Below are 18,922 nucleotides of genomic sequence, written 5' to 3' on the forward strand. Positions count from 1 at the left end.
GCTTGGCGGGTGAGAGGGCTGCTTGCAGGGCGGGTGACACCTGCCAAAAATGTGTGAGTTAAGAGGTATGCCGGAAGGCAACACATCAGCATCCTGCACAACCTGCCTACAGCTACCCAAACAGCAGATCCAAGAAGAAGAGTGAACATCAGCAAAAAGAGAGCCAAATGCCTTACATAGCTTTACCCAGCGCTCTGCAACACACACGCAGCAGCTAAAACACTGTAAGCAATCTACACCAGCAAGGACGTAGAACAGAGCAACAATCGCTCAGTGAGACTCCCTTTACCTTGGGGGTGACTGCACCATGTCTCAGACACTTTGCGTCACAGGCTGCTATTATTACAACACTCCAGCCCCACAGGAAGAAAAGGGGCAGGGTTTAAACCGCTATTTATAACCTTTCATGATTGTAACCCTTCCCGGGCGGATAAGATCCGGCCTGATTGATCAGGGCCAGTAATCCAATGGGAGAAAAAGGGGGAGGATAACAGGGGCCACAGGAAGAAGGAAGTTGTGGGTTGTTCGGGTGAGGTTAGAGGAGGAGGAGGTGGAGTTGGCAGACCAAGAGACCAGCAGGAGGAAGGCCAGTGGATTGGAGTAGGGAGGCGATTTGTGGAAAAGGTGAGGTATTGGTTGGTGAGAGCAAGTGCTGCTGAGAGGTGAGTGGGCGTGATAGAGGGAGTGTAGGGAGTCAGTGGAAAGTGGTTGTGAGAGTGAAAGGAGTGCAACTGGGGAGACAGTGGGCAGGAGAGCTACTAGTAGCGTGTAGGAGTGAGTAGTGTAGTAGTAAGTAGTATGGAGGAGGCATCAGCAGTGAAGGAGGGAGTAGTAATGTGGAAAGTGGCTGTGAGAGTGAAGGAGTGTGACTGAGAGGCAGGGGGGAGGCAAGGCAGTAGTAGTGTGGAGGAGGGAGTTATAACATTGAAAGGTGTAGGCAGGCGAGAGATCAGAGGGACAGGGGAGGAAGACTTAGAGAGAAGGAGGGATGGTGGATGGAGTAGGAGGGAGGAGTCAGGAGGTGATAAGGGAGAGCGATAGATACAGGGGGAGGAACATCAGGATGTGAGAGGAAAAAGACAGAGTGGGCCTTAAGCGTTTTTAAGGCACAACCCTACGATTCCTTTAGAGCCAACATCATTGCTAGTGCAGGTCCAGTCTAGGAAGTCACAGAGGCAGCTTGGGGAGATATGGTCTTTGCCTCTAGGGCCTCATTTATAGAAATGTCAGAACTTAGACATACGTGATAAGTAGTAAAGTATATATACTAAGCCGGGGAATAGGCACACCTGGGCTAGGGAGGGATTGTCGCACTTAGGCGAGTGAGAGAATGACGTCCCTAGCGTGCTGCTAATAAAAACTCAGTAAAAACCCTTGAACCTTCTCTGCGAGCTGGAGTGTTTCTTGAGCCATATGGGACAGTGTGATTGTGTCAATGGCACAATCTATACCCCACCATTGTTGAATTATTAAAATGTTATGGCTAGAGCTATGTATTTGGTATCATTCCTCCTAACAAATACAATTAGAGATTTTCGATGTGGGCCCCTCCATATGGGCTTTTTAATGATTAGGGTAGTACTTACCTTGCCTAGCATTATTCCCTAGACTCTCTGTCCCGTCTTGAGCCGTTTGTAATTTGGGATACTTTTGTATTCAAAGAAAGCTCTTTTTTACCCTCTGGTCAATTGTTCTGGTGTCCTGGTGCTGAGATGTGCTTACTAGGCTGTAGTAGTGTACCTCTGTCGGACCCAATTACTTGTGGTAACATAGTCCCCGCTGGGCAGAGCTTCCAAATACTATGGGCCTCATTACACGGAAGGCGGTGATCCAGGGTGTTATTAGCACCCTGGGCCATGCCGGTAAATTACCGGCACCGCCTTGGCGGAAAGGGGATTTACCGCCCCATTCCAAGGTTGGTGGGGCGGTAAATCCCCCTTCCGCCATTGCCCTTCCCCATTCCCATTTCTGCCCCATAGGGCTCTATGGGAATCGGGAAGGCGCTAATTACGGCACCACAATTTTGCGGTGCCGTAATTAGCTACGAGGTCCCTTAGCGGGTTGGTTTTTAACGCCTGCAAAAAGCAGGCGTTAAAGCACCAACCCGCTAAGGGACCTCGTAGTAAGGCGGTAATGGTTAACGGTCACCGTTACCATTAACGGTGGCCGTTAACCATTACCGCCTTCCGTGTAATGAGGCCCTATTTATGTAATTGTTTTGTGACCAGATGTGGTCACCCCTATGTAACCCAAACTGGGGTCTGGTGAATCACAACAGGGGGTAGATCTTCCAGTGGCTTTAGTCTCCAACCTTTACAATGATTCCTGTGTTTGCATTTGATCATCCCGATATATGGTCTTGGAGAACAGAGAACCTGCCTGGAACAAGTGATTGGCTGAGCCAGGCATGCTTCACCACCAAAATTTGCGATAAAACAGTCCTCCTAAATAGACACAAAGGGGGATATTACGAGTTGGGCAGTGCAGATGAAATGCAGTGGTGTTACCATACACAGCCGCATTACCGCACTGCCCAACTATAAGTTAGGCGGAAAGTTGAAGGATTCACCCCACCCATTTTTGGCAGAATTATTGCACCAGAATTACTGCAGCAGAATTAATGGTGCAGTAAATCTGCCGAAAATGTCCCATTGAGTCCTATGGACTCAAACAAAATGGGTACTTAGACCACCGCCACCACCACTTGTAATCCGGCGGTAATATCGCCCAACTCGTAATGACCCCAAAGTTAAGAAAAAAGCCCTGATTACGAGACTGCCGGTAACCCGCCGGTACTACTGGCGGGTTACCGGCAATCTCACCTTAACGTAACTGCCAACGGATATCCCGGTGTTGCCCGGATATTACGGGCGCCGGCAACAGCGGTAATTTCCCATGGAATGGGAACCACTGAAGAACTGGCACTGTTAATGGTGCCGGTGCTTCAGTGATATTTCTGCCGGTAGGGACCTGAACTACTGGCCCTGCTGGTAGTTCACTGCCCATACTGGCAGACTCGGAGTAACCCGGTCTGGAAAAAATGCTGGAGGCGGTAGTACCAGCCGTTTTACCCGTATTTTTTCCGGACCGGGTTACTCATTGGAATAAGCACTAAGTTTACCACCACTCTGCTTACACAAGTCACTAATCTCAGCATCCTTGAAACAACTTTCTGGGACTACAAAAAACAAGGCAAAAGGGGCCGCAATCAAGCAGTAAGGGGGTTGCAGGTTCCTAAAACCCCTCACACTGCCAACACTGATAGCCAAGCAAAAGACATCATCAGAGAAGGTTGTATTGCACTGTCTGACTATTCTGACAAATTGAGGGATTGTTTAAAGAAATCCAAACTGAATTGAGCGAAATGGACTGAATCCCATGAAACCCTTGTCTTTATGACCTAAAGACAGCAATGTGTGAGTGCAATCCCATGTCTTTATGACCTAAAGACAGCAATGTGTGAGGAATCCACTCTGGCCACCTCAAATTTCAACAAGCCATTACTTTAATAGAAATCTCAGATATGTGCCTAGGTACAGTGCTATACCAGACAAAAGAAGAAGTACAAACACCTTTTATGTTTTTTAGTAGAAACATGCTGCCATACAGCCACATATGCCCCTCTACAAAAATAACGTTTGCTATCAAATGGGCAAGTCTCCCAAATATTACTTACTGTGAGGCCCTATAATCGCATGCTCCCATGGTGTGGTTAGCCCATCAAAACGACACTCATCTGAGAGTATTGCTGTTGTTCCTGCTCCTTCAGTCGTATTCCTTTAGTGTTCGCCCAGAACACCATGGCAGACTTCCTGTCCAGAGTGGCTCAGATGATCATTTCTTTCCCACAGCATAGAAAGGTAAGGGGGAAGGCAGCACAGTACTGCTATTAAAAACTATCACTCGCATTGACCCAGCATTGACCCAGCGCCTGTAATCCCAGACCCTCCCCAGTTTTTTGGTGAACTGACGCCGATTGTTCCCCAACGGCTGAGATGGGCCACAACAGTTTCCCCAACACACCAGGGTCTGATGCCATACAATACCAGGACCCCTAGGAGATTTACTTCAGAGTGGAACAGGATGAACCGACTCTGCAGCAGAACGTCATTATTACAACGTGCTCTAAGGCTACTCTGCAGCTTACCCTGATGGTCTGAGCATCTTGATCTTCCTATAGTCTCTGTAAGGCTCTCACTGCCGGCCTGTTAGCTTCCCACTGCCTTCCTGCCCATAGAGAAGGATGGATCTCCCCTGAGGAAAACAGAAGCAGGGGAACTGAAATGCCCATCACACGCTTCATCCACCAGCATCCTCTTTATGAGAAAAATTCACACACTGGTTCAATGGGACACAACAGGAGAGAGGGCAGCAGACCCCATGCTAATCTAAGGAAAGGGTTTGCGGAACACTGAGGGTATCCTCTTGAAACAATGGTGGTGTGGGAAGTGGAGTCTTTTAGTAACCTGTTAACAGGAGAAGAATTTCCTGCCCAAAAGACCTGAGAAAAACCCCAGAAGGATTCCTGCTGCCCTGGATACTCGCCTTTTGAGTAACTGGACTCCTGGTTTCCAACCTATTGACTGATCTGGGTGTTTTTGTTGAATAGGCCAGTTTGACTTGAATGCTGTGGGTTGCTACCTGTTTGTCGTGGCATGCCCCAACATAGACGTGCAGTGGGGACATGTCTCTTGCTCTGTACAAAATATACTAAGGGAGGAAACCATTCAGAAAAACTACTCCCAAGGGTAGTAGAACAATCCCTAACTTCAGAAAGGGATTAAAGGGACAAAATACATAATTATAGAGTAGAGAGAACAATCAGCTACGCCAAGCTCGTTTAATTCATGTCATAACATATATATTTTATTGATAATCTTAAAAAACATCATAAAAAGTTTTACAAATGCTAAAACATAATAAAAAATAAAGTGCAAGTGACACCTAGGAAAATGCTCACAATTGAATTGTGACAGTTCATGCCTAGTATTTAAATAGACTAAGACAAACACTCCTATTTACACCCCAGTATGACACATACAGGAGAGGGAAATTATTGGTCAAAGGAGACCCAAATACACAGACCAGTAAAGCTAATAACTGGTGTTATGCCTCGACATGTTTCACTTCATATATTTTCATTTGAGCTTTCATCAGGAGAATGTTTTGATCCGTCACTTTTTCTTTATCATTCACTGTCGCACATCAATATTATTATTAAAGTGCTCAAGCCACATTGGTGCTGCTGAAAAACATTTTAAAAAACATTCTGTGAGTCTAACTATTCACTACAGGGTAAACAGATTAAATCTGGTATTGCATAGGAAAAGAAAAACTAATATATCTTTTACCTAGCATCAGGGTGGAAGTAGTACAGGGGAAGGCTGGATAATATTTCGTCTTCAAACTGTTCATGCCCCCTTAACAGGTTACAATATCTGTGTAGATACATATAAATAGTATCAAACTACTATTTGGAGCTTGGAAAAGCTGACTGTTAAACTTGAAAGTGTACCAGTGTCAAGATTCACATTATTCATCTTGCTTAAAGCTATAATTTAGTATAAAAACGCCAAAATGGTGTCATTTCATCATCTCTAAATAGTGCTACTAGAGAGAGAACACACAGTAATGTGGCAACTCGCTGACAATTCATCTAGATGGTATCAAAAAATGAGGTATTAGGTCATTTACCTCTTAATTTTAAATCAATGTAGTGCAACCCAAAGGTTATGGTCACGATATGCGTTGCGGCTGAGCAGATTCGAAAGGGCTCGGTCAATCAGTGCAAAAGGTAATGAATACACCAAAGTTGAAGCATATGTCCGCTAAAAAATAAAAGGGAATGCCATCTAAGTAATCGAGGAGTTGCGACGGGCATAACAAGTGTCAGTGACACATTTCTGTCACGGCAAGATCGTCTTGTACATGCCCACAAGTTAATCAGCTTACCTACAACGGTGCTTGTAGAATGCACATCTGGCGGGCGCCGCGACTTCAATTGCTATGAAAGTTGCTGGGCACTGTTAACGTGTCCCTTTGCTAAAATAGCAGTGCGCGCATCTAATTCAAAAAAGCACTCCCAACTTCCCTCGGTGCCGGGGAGGAGTGTCAGAAAAACGCTGTTGGCCATCTTGAGGGGATTTAAAACAAGGGCAAAAAAGTAAATAAGTCCCTTGTTGTTGTCTATGTAGGATTGTGTCTCTACTAGTGAGAGTGCTCTCTAGTGGTGAAATGAAGAAGTGCAATTGAGAATGTTAACCAGTAGAAAGGCCCAAACCTTCCGCGTGTGAATGTAGAAAAAATTGTTGTTACAGAAGATGGACATTAATTAAATGAACTAACCAATGATCCTAAAAGAAGAGAAAATAATCAAAGAGAAAATAATCAGAGCACAGTGGGTCATATATGAGACAATTCCCCTAAGGGGAGATCATAGCTTCTCGTTTATTTGATTTTGTGCCACTCAATGGCATCTTTTAGGCCATAAAGTTTGCTGCATGTTTGAAAAATAAGTTGTTGTTCCTTTTGTATGAGTTTTTGGTTTTGGATTGCCAGAGTGTCTGCTTTCACCACAAGAAGCACTGTCCAGCTAAAACTCTCAAAGCTATGTGCTTTGTCAACAAAATGTTTTACCATCATAGCTTGAAGTATTTTATTCTTAAGACAGCTCTTATGTTCATTGATCCAAATTTTTATTTTTCAGTTAGTCTTCCCAATGTAGTGGAGACCACAAGGACACGTCACCATGTAAACTACATGGTCCGTGTTACAATTAGCGAGAACAATTTCTGGGTCCAAACTTGATTGCAACCTATGGTGACTTCATGAGATCTAGAAGTCAATTTACAAGCTACACACTGTTCACACATGGGTGATGGCCAGTTACAGGTGGTAAGCCCCATTGACTAGTAATACTAGTCATTGGCACTACAGGGTTGCGAAATCTACTTTGACTGACTCGATTACCTATAGAGGCAGATTTAGTATAGGCAAACAGGGGTACAATGGGATCAGACTTAGTAGATTTTAGCACTTTCCATTGTTTGGAAATGATCTTTTGAATGGCCAGACTATGATTAGTGAATGTGTTTACACACACTATTCTGTCTTCCAACCTTTTTTGGGTTTATCTTCTAACAGGGCTTGTCTATTATTGTTAAAAGTGCACTTTGCCGCCTTTCTAATGAGTCTCTTTGGGTAGCCTCTGTTCAGGAGTTTAGCCTTCAGATGTTGAGCTTCTTTTTCATAAGATTCTTCACTAGAGCTATTCTGTTTTGGCCTTAAAAATTGCCCGAAAGGCAAGTTATCTCTCGGGTGTTTGATATGATGCGATTGGTAATGCAAGAGAGAATTTTTCTCAGTGTCTTTATGAAAAGGTTTAACGCCAATTCTGCCATTTTCATGGTATAGGGTCAGGTCAAGAAAATGAGTCGCCTCTCGCTCTATAGTTAGGGTGAATTGAAGATGTCTATTTAGACTGTTCAACCAGTTCAGAAATTCTAATACGGTCTCTCGTGTGCCCTCCCATATGACCAGCACATCGTCAATGTAGCGTGACCAAGCTTTAATGTTGTTGCTAAAAGGGTTAGCCGCAAAAACAAACTGTTTCTCAAAAAATTCAACATAGAGGTTTGCCAAACTAGGGGCCATGGTGGCCCCCATGGCAGTGACTTCTATTTGTTGGTAAAAAGTACCCGCAAATTCAAAGACATTTTTAGTTAGAGCAAGAGTGATACACCACATTATGAAAGAAGTCGGGACCGGATATGAATCTATTCTGGTCAGGAATATTTCTTCTATTTTGTCCAAAGTGTCTTGTTGTGGTATATTAGTGTACAGGGACACTATATCGAGAGTTAACATTAATTCGGTATCTCAATTGTATTCCATGTCCTCAAACTTGTTGATCACATCTTGTGTGTCTTTTAAGTAAGATTTCATAGTAGAAACATACCCTTTTAGGTAGTGATCAGAACAATTTGAAAGCTGTTCCAAGATGGAGTTGATTCCTGCAAAAATCGGCCTGCCTGGTGGATTTCTAAGGGTTTCATGTATCTTAGGAAGACAGTAAAAACTGCTGCTGTATGAAAATAGTAAGGATGGCAGGAACAAAACATCAGTTTGGAGAATGATTCTCAGTCTGTGGACTGAACTAGATACATCGTAGCCAGCATTCGCATACTCATTATACGTGTTACTGTTACCCAATTGGCTTGGGGTTTTAGATGTTTGCTTGACGAATTCTGAGACACATGGATCACCGGGATCGAAGAACGACATGAACAACATAACTCAAGTTCAAGCGTTTTATCATGGGAAAAGTCCAAAAACAAACTGAAAGTTCAGGATGGCTTTTCCTAACTCTGGGCTTGTCCCAGGTATGCCTTCTTGGACCAAGCCCCAGGATAAAGGGTACACAATCAGTTTCAGAGATTTCATAAGCTCTGGGGTTTCCCTTATATTTACAACTCCAGGTTTCAGGCTTGTTCGCACCTGTTCTTCTCTGATACCGCACGTCACTCTCACTTCTCTGTGCCTAGTTCTAGTCTCCTTCTGGATTCTTGGAGACCATAACCCAGCACTGTAATGATGGGCACGCCTCCCCTTTCATCCTTCTTTGTCTCTGGCACTTGGTCTTTCCAGTCCTCTGTCTGTTCACTCTTTCACAGACCTCAGGAGTCTGATTCCAGACAAGGTGATCCTCCTCGAGGTACTCGTAATCCTGTGGCGAGGGAAGCAGGGTCACTGGTAAAGAATATAGCCAGACCCAAAGGCTTGGACATGAGCTGGACAAGGTTAGCAGGATGCAAGGGTGGCCAACTACTCTGAATCCCATTTCCTGTCTCAACGTGCTTGCGCGTCGGCCCAAGATGGTGCTCTCTGCAGACTGCCCTCCTGTAATGTGATGTTATATGCCATTTGTATAGCACCTCCTGCCATTGGTATATCCTCAAAGCGCTGTTTAAATTTCACTCCTCTAGTTTTCCTACAAACCCCTGTAGTGTTTCCGCCTCCGATTTACCTAGCTGGATTTTTGTTTTCCACTCCTCTCCTTTATCATCTCTTGCTCCAAACTTCTCCCCTGTCTTCCAGTTCTTTCTCCCTTTATAACCACTTGAGATTTTGGTAATCTTCTGCCACGTTTATACTCACAGTCTCACTTGATTGACCCCTTTGGACATCGTCCTTCGAACTACATCCTTCTTCCCCACTTGGGACACAACCTATCCTGTCACGGGTGTTCTTATGATTTTTGCATCTTATTCACACCTTTGGATACCTCCTTCATCCTGCCTAATCTAAATATCAACCTCTTCACTGCTTTAGGCCTCACACCTGTGACAGGCAATATTGTCAAAACCGCACCAGTTTCTGTCACATTCTTCAACCCTTGGTGCCCCAGACCTTCAACTTCCAGTGATCACACTGTCAAATTCTTCACTGCTCATAAGTTTCTCTTGTCTTCTTTACCCCATGGGCACTTTCACTCCTCTGGGCACTAAACTCCTTCCTTCTGCTGTCACTTTAGATTTATTTATAAAAATCACAGGGAAAACAATGTATTTTTGGCACATAAACACTTACAAAATGTACCATTGATAACAGAACGGTCGACATGGTTCCTTTACAATGGGGTGAGAGAATATGACTTGAAGACCCGATGTTGCAGGGGAAGGTGGAAACAAACCAGGGAAGGGGACTGGACAGAATGACATATAAATGGGATGGTGGAGGAAGAGCTGAATTAAGGATGGAGGGGTGATGGAAAAGTGCAGTAGCGTTGTCTATGAGGGGTATGGAGAGAAAAAAACAGGGTGATGCAGTAGTCTCAGGAAACAGGTTCTTCAGAAAGAAGGAGAGCTTTTAGGTTGGATTTAAGTAGTGGTAGAGTTGGAGTAGTACAGAGAGAGAGAACATTCCAGAGTAGAGGGGCGAGGAGTGATAGGGCAGAAGCAAGAGGGAGCACAGGTGTTCAAGAAGTGACAAGGAGGCGAGCCCTGGATGATCATAACAAGTGAGGAGGAGAATAGGGAGAGAGCTGAGCGTATAAGTAGGGTGGGGCGAGTCCATGGATAGCTTGGAAAATGATGAGAAGAAGTTTAAACGTATCCCTTTGTTTCAAAGATAGCGTTCAAATCTGACGGCGGGGATATGAGGTAGATGTAAAGCGAGAAAGGTTGAAAAGTGTGCGGACCACAAAGTAAAGTACTTTGTCCAGAGGTGAAAAAGCATAGTTGGGAAGGCCACGGAGGAGACTGGCACAGTAGTAAGATCTAAAAATGGTTTATAGTGATAATTTAAAAAAAAAGTTTCGAAAAGCAAAAGTTTCGAAAACAAAGTTTCTAAAAAAAAAGCTGTGACATCCTATTTTTAACATGCGAAGTGCATTTCTTTCTAAACCAATCTGTCGACAATAGTCATGGACTGGTTTCAATTGAAATGCACTTTTACATGTTAAAAGTAGCATTTCAATGCTTTTTTTTGTAACTTTGAAACGTTAGATGGAGCTGTCCAGTACTGTAATCTCAGCACTGGACAGCTCCATGTAACGTTTCAAGGCTTTAGTGTATACTGGGGTGGTTCCCGCCCCCCAGCTCCACCAACTCCCACGTCACCCTCCCACCCCCCAACCCTAATCCAAGCACCAACCCCAACCCTAACCCTAACCCATGTCGACGGCACTTTTGAATTTTTTTCAAAGAAATTGTCATTCGAAAGAATGGCATTTCGACAAAACAAATTTGAAAGTTTGCCATTTGAAACTTTTATGTTAGTTAAAATGACAGGATACCCTAAAATGACTAAGGAGGAGATTAGCTGTTTAGCAGTATTGAAAGGAAGATGATGATGGATTTTTCTGATATTGAGGACGTTGAGTCTGGATGCAGTAGCAGATTTGTAGATGAAGAGTGTCAAGTTGTGTGAAGAGTCAAAGATGCCACCAGGGTTACAAGCGGAAGCAGAGTAAGGAAGGTAGTTGGGAGAGAAGAGAAGAAGAGGGGGAGTGGAAAAGATAACCTGTTTGAATGGCAAGTAGAGAACTTCAGTCTTAGTGGAGTGGAGCATCAGTGAGTGAGACGCCATCCAATATTTGATGGCAGAGAAACAGTTTGACATTTTTGGCAACAGCTTGTCGGATAAGGAGAATATCTGAGTGTCATCAGTGGAGAGTTGATAGGAGAAGCCATAAGAGGAGATCAAGACACTAAGAGCTAAAGTATATAGAGCAAAGAGAAGTCGACCAAAGACAGACCCATGGGTAACTCCAACAGTAAGGGGATAGGTGAGGAGGTAAGGATGTTCCAGGACACCTGAAAGTGTCTGGGGTCAAGGTATGAAACAAACCAAGCGAGGGCCTTATCTCTGATGCCAAGGAGACATAATGTAGAGAGAATGTCAGAATAGTTGACAGTATTGAAGAAAGCAGAGAGGTCGAGAAGAATAAGTATAGATGAAACATTTGCATGGCGAGCGGAAGAGATGAAGGTGCTGACATTGAAGAGAGATGTCTCGGTAGAATGAAAAAGTCGTCAGCCAGATTGAAGGTCCTTGAGGTTGTGAGCATCGAGGAAATCAGTCAGTCGATTGAATACTACTCGCCCTAGGATTTTGGAGTCTGTATGTTGCCTACAGGTCCTTTAGTCTCCGACTGCAGCTCCTCTCATTCTCGGCTTCCACTGTTCGGCAGCCGCTCTCTCCTCCCTTTGCTAATTGTTGCCTCCGACAGCAGTTTCTCATTCTCACGGTTTCCGCAGGTTTGGCTGCCATTCTCTCTCCTTTTGGCTCCCGCTGCATTCACTCGCAGCCCCTGATTTTTGCAACCAATATCACAGAGCCTTCACCTGTCCGAGCTGAGATTCCACAGACTGTGTATCTTCCATATGGAGACAGTATCACGGATATATCAGCCTTATATTTCTACGGTTCTACTCATCTTGAGAAGCAAGAACACCTGCATAGGTTCTTTCCCTTTCAAGGGTCTTTTCCCCTTTTTGTTTGGGCTTGGCCCAAGGGTTTCCTTGAGAGTTCTTTTTCTCATACCAGGACTCTGGAGGGGCTTCTGGGCCTTGAATCATTTAAATCCTTTCACCCATCCAAGGCTTCAAAGAAGAGCAGGCAAGTTCCTTTTCTTATAGACTGTTACAATTCCGTGCCATTGTGACTTCCTGGTTGTCAAGGTATAGCAAGCAGTGAGATAAGAGTTGGCGATCAGAGGAGTGTCTAGACCTTTGCCAAGTCCAAAGCTTTTTCATCATTACTGTTTTCAGAGTGCGATGAGAGGTGTAATCCAGGGCCGTGCAGGGGAGGATTTAGGAGTGAGTGTAGTAAGGGTAGTGAGAGGAGAAGAGAGCATAAAAAGCAGTGTTAAATTTAGTGAAGGCTTCTTCAGTGGATGGAAAGGTGAGTTCAGCGTAGGATGAGGGAGAGTAGTGTACGTCAGAAAGGGAGTCAGGGAGTTTGAAGGGATCAAACGTGTGCTTAGTGTAGCGGATCAGAATGAGGACGCAGCCACTGAGGACATTTTAACCTGGTCTTTAATAAAGAAATAAGAATATGGCTTTCCCTATCACTATAGAGTGTTTACAAACTATTTTACTAAGGTGCTTTTCAGTCATGAGTCAATGTCAAAAGGAATAAGTCAAGCTGTCCAAAACGAACCTATCTGACCCTACCACTAGTTTAATGAACTAAGGTCAGAAGAATGAATCCCTTGTCCTGAAGGTTGTGCTTTTAAACCTTCATTTCTTTTAGAGTCCTGGTTATCATACAATTTTTAAATAGTCTCTTGTTATTATTTGCAGCAGCTCCTGTAGTTCCCTTATGAGACTGATAGTCTTTCTCTCCTCTTTTATGAGGGGTTTTATTTCCCCTTATTTGGATCCTTTGTTATGGGTTACAGGATTCTGAGTATGCTTGTCTAATGCCTTCTCTTATGGGGATTTTGTTTTTTGCCCCAAACAAATGCATGCACAAATGATAGCCCAGCATAAGTTGCTCCAATGGACAGGGATACAAGTCAGCAAACCCAGAAGCTGGGCCTGCCAACAGGGCAGAGTGATGGGGTGGCACATCAGCCACCCTCCACAGAAGCCGTGGGGCAGAGCACCAAGGGCACCCCTGAGCATCACAGCAGCTGCAATGGCAGTCAAGTGAACCAAACAAATGCCATGCGCACCACACGCCTACTGGCACATCCTATACCAGCGGGATTGAGGTGCATGAGCGTCCACAGCACTGTACAGCAGTTACACCATCATGCTGCGGGCCCAGCAGGCCTGCCCCATGACAGCATGGCAGATAAGCCACAGGGAAGTACATGTCCCCCACACCGACATATGAGCAGCCTGCCAATCACTGTGCACGACAGTACAGCCCTGCTGGCTGCACAGCAGTGGCCCTTAGAGCCATGACAGTGCCATGGAACAAGTCATCCCCCCACCATGTGAGTGACACCGAGGAGGGGATATGGGGCCATGAAGGACCACAAGCATACATGTTAGACATAAACTGCCTTAGCATGGACACCCTGCTCTACCCAAACACAGGCCAATGACCAACAGGCCATGGGTCACACACCCATAGCTGCAAGCAACCCCATGATGCTGGGCTCACATGTATCCTCCAATGACCAACCATGCCCATATGTTTGATGTCACCCTCTGTACCATAGCAATTGTGTCTTGCATGTCAACACACATGGAGGAACCATACCTGACAACATTTCCTATGTCCCCTACAGGCACTCACACATTGCCAGAGCCTTCAGATGAGGAGGAGGATGATGATGCAGGCCCATCAGGGAGTAGCGCATACAGGCCCTCCAGGTCTGCCGCCACCACCCCCCACAAAGGCCGACACAGGCCACACAAAGGCGGATTGCCCGGCATGTAACACCGCAGCAGAGCAGGGCCAAGTCAACGCCCACGCCACAGGCCAAAAGGAGCAGTGCTAGGCACACTGCACCCACACCCACAGCTGTACTCACGGACACTGAGACCACACCTACTGGAAGGGCAACTGAGGAGCCGGAGGGAGACACCAGCCCAATGTCACCACCTGCCGTAGGGCCAGACTCACCAGAGAGCCCTCCATGCCGTCAATGCACACGGACACCAGAGCCGGATGCGGACACTCTGTCAAATGGCTCTCCTGCATTCAGCCCTGGGCCAGTGCTGAGTCCCTCACCCACACAGTGCAGTCCAACATGCAGCATGCTGCTGCGGAGGCTCGAGGGCATGAAGTGCAGACAGCGGGAGATGGAGCAGATAGGCCACACTCACTGCGCACCCTTGCAGGCCATTCGGGAGATTAACCAGTTGGCTATGGCGCAGAACAGGCCAGAGACGACAGTCAACAATTTCGCCCCAACAATGTATGCACAACGGGTCACAGAAATGACTGAAGGCGTATTTTCACTAGCAGAATCCATCCGGCAGAGCACAGAGGTGCAACGGCAGCAGAACCTGGGGACAGGCTCCATCCCATCCACCTCCACCACACACACAAAGGGGTCACAGCAGGGTACGCTGCAGTGACAGGCACTGCGCCTTCTGCGCCCAAAATCACCGAGTACCGGCAGGGGGAAAAGAGGTCACAGTTGTAAAGGACTCTGTGACACTGATGCTGAGGAGTTGGTGGTGGAAGGCAGAAGGGGGGGATTGTGTGATGTGGATTTGGTGGAAGGGGGGTTGTGTGATGGGGAGTTGGTGGGGGAAAGAGGATTGTGTGGAGGGAGATATTTGGGGCACTTCATTACATAAAAACCGTTGAACTTCATCATTGCGAGGACCTTCCGGATTGTGTCTTTGTCATGTTTATTGTTTGGGTGGTGTCACACGTCGTGATTGGCTTGTGCCATGTGAAAATGTGAAAGTGTCAAAAGAGATTTTCTATCACTCCCTGGCATGCCAACCTCCCATCCCTCACGTCATCTGTTGCAATGCGTGCATTTGCTTCAGCCACAGGCACTGCTTCCTCATCCTCTGGGGTGGCATGTCCACGTCAGAGGGTAGTGGGACATTTCCCCTCAGGCAGATATTTTGCAGCATGGCACACACAACCACAATTTAGGAACACGACCTGTAACTGTTGTTCTCCAGCATGGGTCTGGCATGGATTCACATGCTCATGAATATTCCCCGTCGTCAGGCCGGGAATCCTCGGTAAAGAAAGAATCAGTATCAGTTTCGTTTCTGATCTGTCTTTCTCAGTAGTAACCAATCACTGGTCTCTGGGTCATACTGCCCCCAGCCAATGACTGCCCTCTCCCTAAGCCCCGCCCCTGGCAGCCATCCTCAGATTTGGTAGCACGTAAAGTGGCAGTATGACCAAGTGAAGAGCCACAGAGGGGTAGGAGGGAGGGTTTGCATGTGAATCCATGCCAGACCCATGCTGGAGAACAACAGTTACAGGTAAGTAACTTGTTCCTTCTCCAGCATGGGGTCTGGCATGGATTCACATGCTCATGAATATGAGAATACATAGCAGTATACACATGCACAACCACGGGATGTGGCAAGGCTCAACATTAAGCATTTCTTACCTCCTCACCAGGCTCACCTTAGTCAAACAGGTTGCAGAGCACTGCTTGGCCGACCCTGGACTCCTCCCTGGAATCCCGGTCGACGCAGTAGAATCTTGTGAAGGTGTGCGTCGACCTCCACGTAGCAGCCCTGCAGATGTCCACAAGGGGCACACCAGACAAGAACGCCGTGGCAGCAGCGATAGCTCTGGTCGAATGGGCTCTCGGACGGCCAGGAAACGGTCGGTTTGCCAAACGATGACAGTGCATGATGCAGCCGGAGAGCCATCTGAAATGGAAGCCTTCGAGAGAGCCTTCCCTTGGTTCACAGGTCCAAAGTTCACAAACAGCTGTGATGTCCTCCGAAAACTCTTCGTTTGGTCCACGTAGAACTTCAGCGCTCTAGCTACATCCAGCGAGTGCAAAGTCCTTTCGGCCGGCGACGAAGGCGACGGGAAAAAGGCTGGTAACACCAAGGGCTCGTTGAGATAGAAGTCCGACGGCACCTTGGGCCTGAAGGAGTGGTGCGTCCTCAGCACTACCCTCGTATCGTGAAAGGTCAGGTATGGAGGCTTGCAGGATACCGCCTGGATCTCTCCCACGCGTCGTGCGGAGGTGATGGTTACCAGGAACGCTGTTTTCCACGACAGAAACTTCAACGGGGCCGAATGCAACGGCTCGAATGGCAGACCCATGAGCCTGGTCAGCACCATGTTGAGCTCCATTGCCGGGGCTGGTGCCTTCACCGGTGGGAATGATCGAAACAGTCCTTTCATAAATTCCTTAACCAGGCGATGAGACCACAGGGATGACCGCCCTGTAGTCCTGGTGTATCGGGAAATCGTTGCAAGGTGTATCTTGATTGGAGCGTGAGATAATCCAGCTTTGGCTAGCGACAGTAGGTACGGCAATACTTGAGGGGCCGTAATCCGTAGAGGGTTAATCTTCTGTGCCCGGCACCAGATAGAGAACCTCTTCCACTTATGTCCGTAGCACTTGAGAGTTGAGGATGCCCTGGCTTTGCAAGAACCTCTCTGCAGTCGGCCGGGATATCGTATCCTCCAAAGACTAGTGCTGCAGGAGCCAGGCCTGCAAGTTCAGCGACTCTGGGTAGTGATGAAAAATGGCGCCTCCTTCTCTGGAGAGAAGATCTGCGTCCGTCGACAGCTTGACTGGTGGGGACGCTGACAAGTCCAGAAGGTCCGGGAACCAGATCTGTCTCGGCCACGGTGGTGCGACGAGGATCATTCTGCACCGGGACTTCTTGAGCTGGTTGACGAGTCGGAGCAGGAACGGCAAAGGAGGGAACGCATATAGGAACAGGCCGTCCCAGGGGAAAGAGAAAGCATCGCACATGCTCCTCGATTGGGGAAACCTGCTGGCGAACCTCTGGCACTTGGAGTTCGTCGACGTCGCGAACAGGTCGATGTGGGGTTTGCCCCATCGCTGAAAGAGTCGGTCCACTTGGTCCTGGCGTAGTTCCCACTCGTGGCACGAGCACAGCTCTCTGCTGAGTGAGTCGGCAATGGTGTTTTTTATCCCTGCCAGATGAAACGGCACCAGAAACATCCCTTGAGCAACGGCCCAATGCCACAGATCCTGGGCTTCCTTGGATAGGGCTGGGGACCTGGTTCCGCCCTGCTTCCGGATGTAAAACATCGTGGTGGTGTTGTCGGTGAAGATCCTCACAACCTTGCCCTTGAGGGACGGGAGAAAGGACCTGAGGGCCCAGAACACTGCCCGGAGCTCCAGGATGTTGACGTGGAGCGGCTTCTCCTCCGGGAGCCAAAGGCATCTTGCGTGAAGATCTCCGGTGTGCGCTCCCCACCCCTCCAGGGAGGCATCCGTCGTCACCGTCACCTGGTGGGCGGGGGTCTGAAAATCTGTGCCTGCTGCCAGATGAGCATGGGTGCCCCACCACCGGATCGCTCGACGGAAGGTCTCGTTGAGAGGGATCCTGTCTTCGAAGCTGCCCTTTTCTTGTACCCAGCGGGCGTCGAGGAACTCCTGTAGAGGGCGCATCCAAAGCCTGCACAGGCGCACAAGATATATGCAAGAGGACATCATCCCGAGGAGGGACTTGATGTACCTCACCTTGGCCACGTCCGTGGCCAGCAGACGCTGCACCTTGCCTAGGATGGCCTTTGTCCTTTCCTCCGATGGTGAGGCCAGACGCGCACCAGTGTCGAGCTTGGCTCCCAGAAACCGTGCGACTTGTGAGGGGACCAGGTGGGACTTGGGGAAGTTGATGGAGAACCCCAGGTCCGTGAGTAGCAGGACGGTCTTCGCTATGTGTTCCACGGCGAGCTCCCTTGTCCTTGCGTGGATGAGCCAATCGTCTTGGTAGGGGTAGACGTGGATCCCCTGTAGGTGCAGCCGCACCGCCACTGGAGCGAGGCACTTGGTGAAAACCCTGGGTGCCGATTTCAGTCCGAACGGGAGGGCCTTGAACTGGTAGTGCCGCCCTTGGACCACGAACCTGAGGAACTTTCGGTGTCCTTTTAAAATGGGGATGTGAAAGTATGCATCCTCCAAATCCAACGACGACAGGCAATCGCCCTCCTCCAGCTGTCCCAGCACGTGCTTGAGGGTGACCATCCGGAACTTCTGTGCCTTGATGTACTTGTTCAGTCGTCGCAGGTCCAGGATGGGTCGCCATCCTCCTGTCTTCTTTTTCAGAAGGAAGTACCTTGAGTATACTCCGGAGCCCCGGAGCCTCTTCGGGACGAGCATCGCCCTTACCTCCAATAGCAGTTCAGGGACATGATTTTCCTTCCTGGCCACGGGTGGAATGCGGGGGCACTTTTTTAGAAATTCGAGGGCGTGCCCCTGGGCCAGGGCATCCAGCACCCAACGGTCGGTGGAGATGGACTCCCACACGCTGACGAACTTCGCCAGCCGGCCTCCTACCGGGGTGCTTCGTGGGGGCCCGACACCACGGTCGGTTCAATCTTGCTTGGAGGACGCCTTGCCGCCTTGGCCTCCCTGGCGACGACGGCGGGGTCCACCCGACTTGCCTCGTCCTCTATAGGCTTCCTGCAACGAGGAGCGGGCCGCTTGGTGGTACGTAGAGGAGCCACCGCCGAATTCCTTGGAGGCACCCTGCTTGCCTCTGGTGCTCCGAAAGGGCGGCCTTCGTTGCCGGAGAACGCCTAGGGCCTTAGCTGTCTCCGTGTCCGCCTTGATGGCTTGGAGGGACTCATCCACTGTTTTCCCAAACAGATTGTTCCCGTCGAACGGCATGTCCAAAACCTTGGCTTGTACGTCCTGGCAGAAATCCGTTGCCTTGAGCCACCCTCGTCGTCTAAGGCAAACGCCGTTGCCTAGCTGGCGGAAACCGGTGTCGGCAATGTCCGTTGCCACCGTAATGGCGTGGTCCGATGCCACTTCGCCTTC

General features: G+C 48.0%; 1 protein-coding gene across 4 annotated transcripts in view; it reads right to left on the reverse strand.

Moving 5' to 3' along the window:
* The window catches only part of PARP6 (poly(ADP-ribose) polymerase family member 6), a 628,157-nt gene that overhangs the window by 488,036 nt on the left and 121,199 nt on the right, over positions 1–18,922 (reverse strand). The window lies entirely within an intron of this gene.

This window comes from Ambystoma mexicanum, chromosome 11, assembly GCF_040938575.1.
Source record: "Ambystoma mexicanum isolate Mex_15411 chromosome 11, UKY_AmexF1_1, whole genome shotgun sequence".
In the NCBI taxonomy this organism is placed as follows: Eukaryota; Metazoa; Chordata; class Amphibia; order Caudata; family Ambystomatidae; genus Ambystoma; species Ambystoma mexicanum.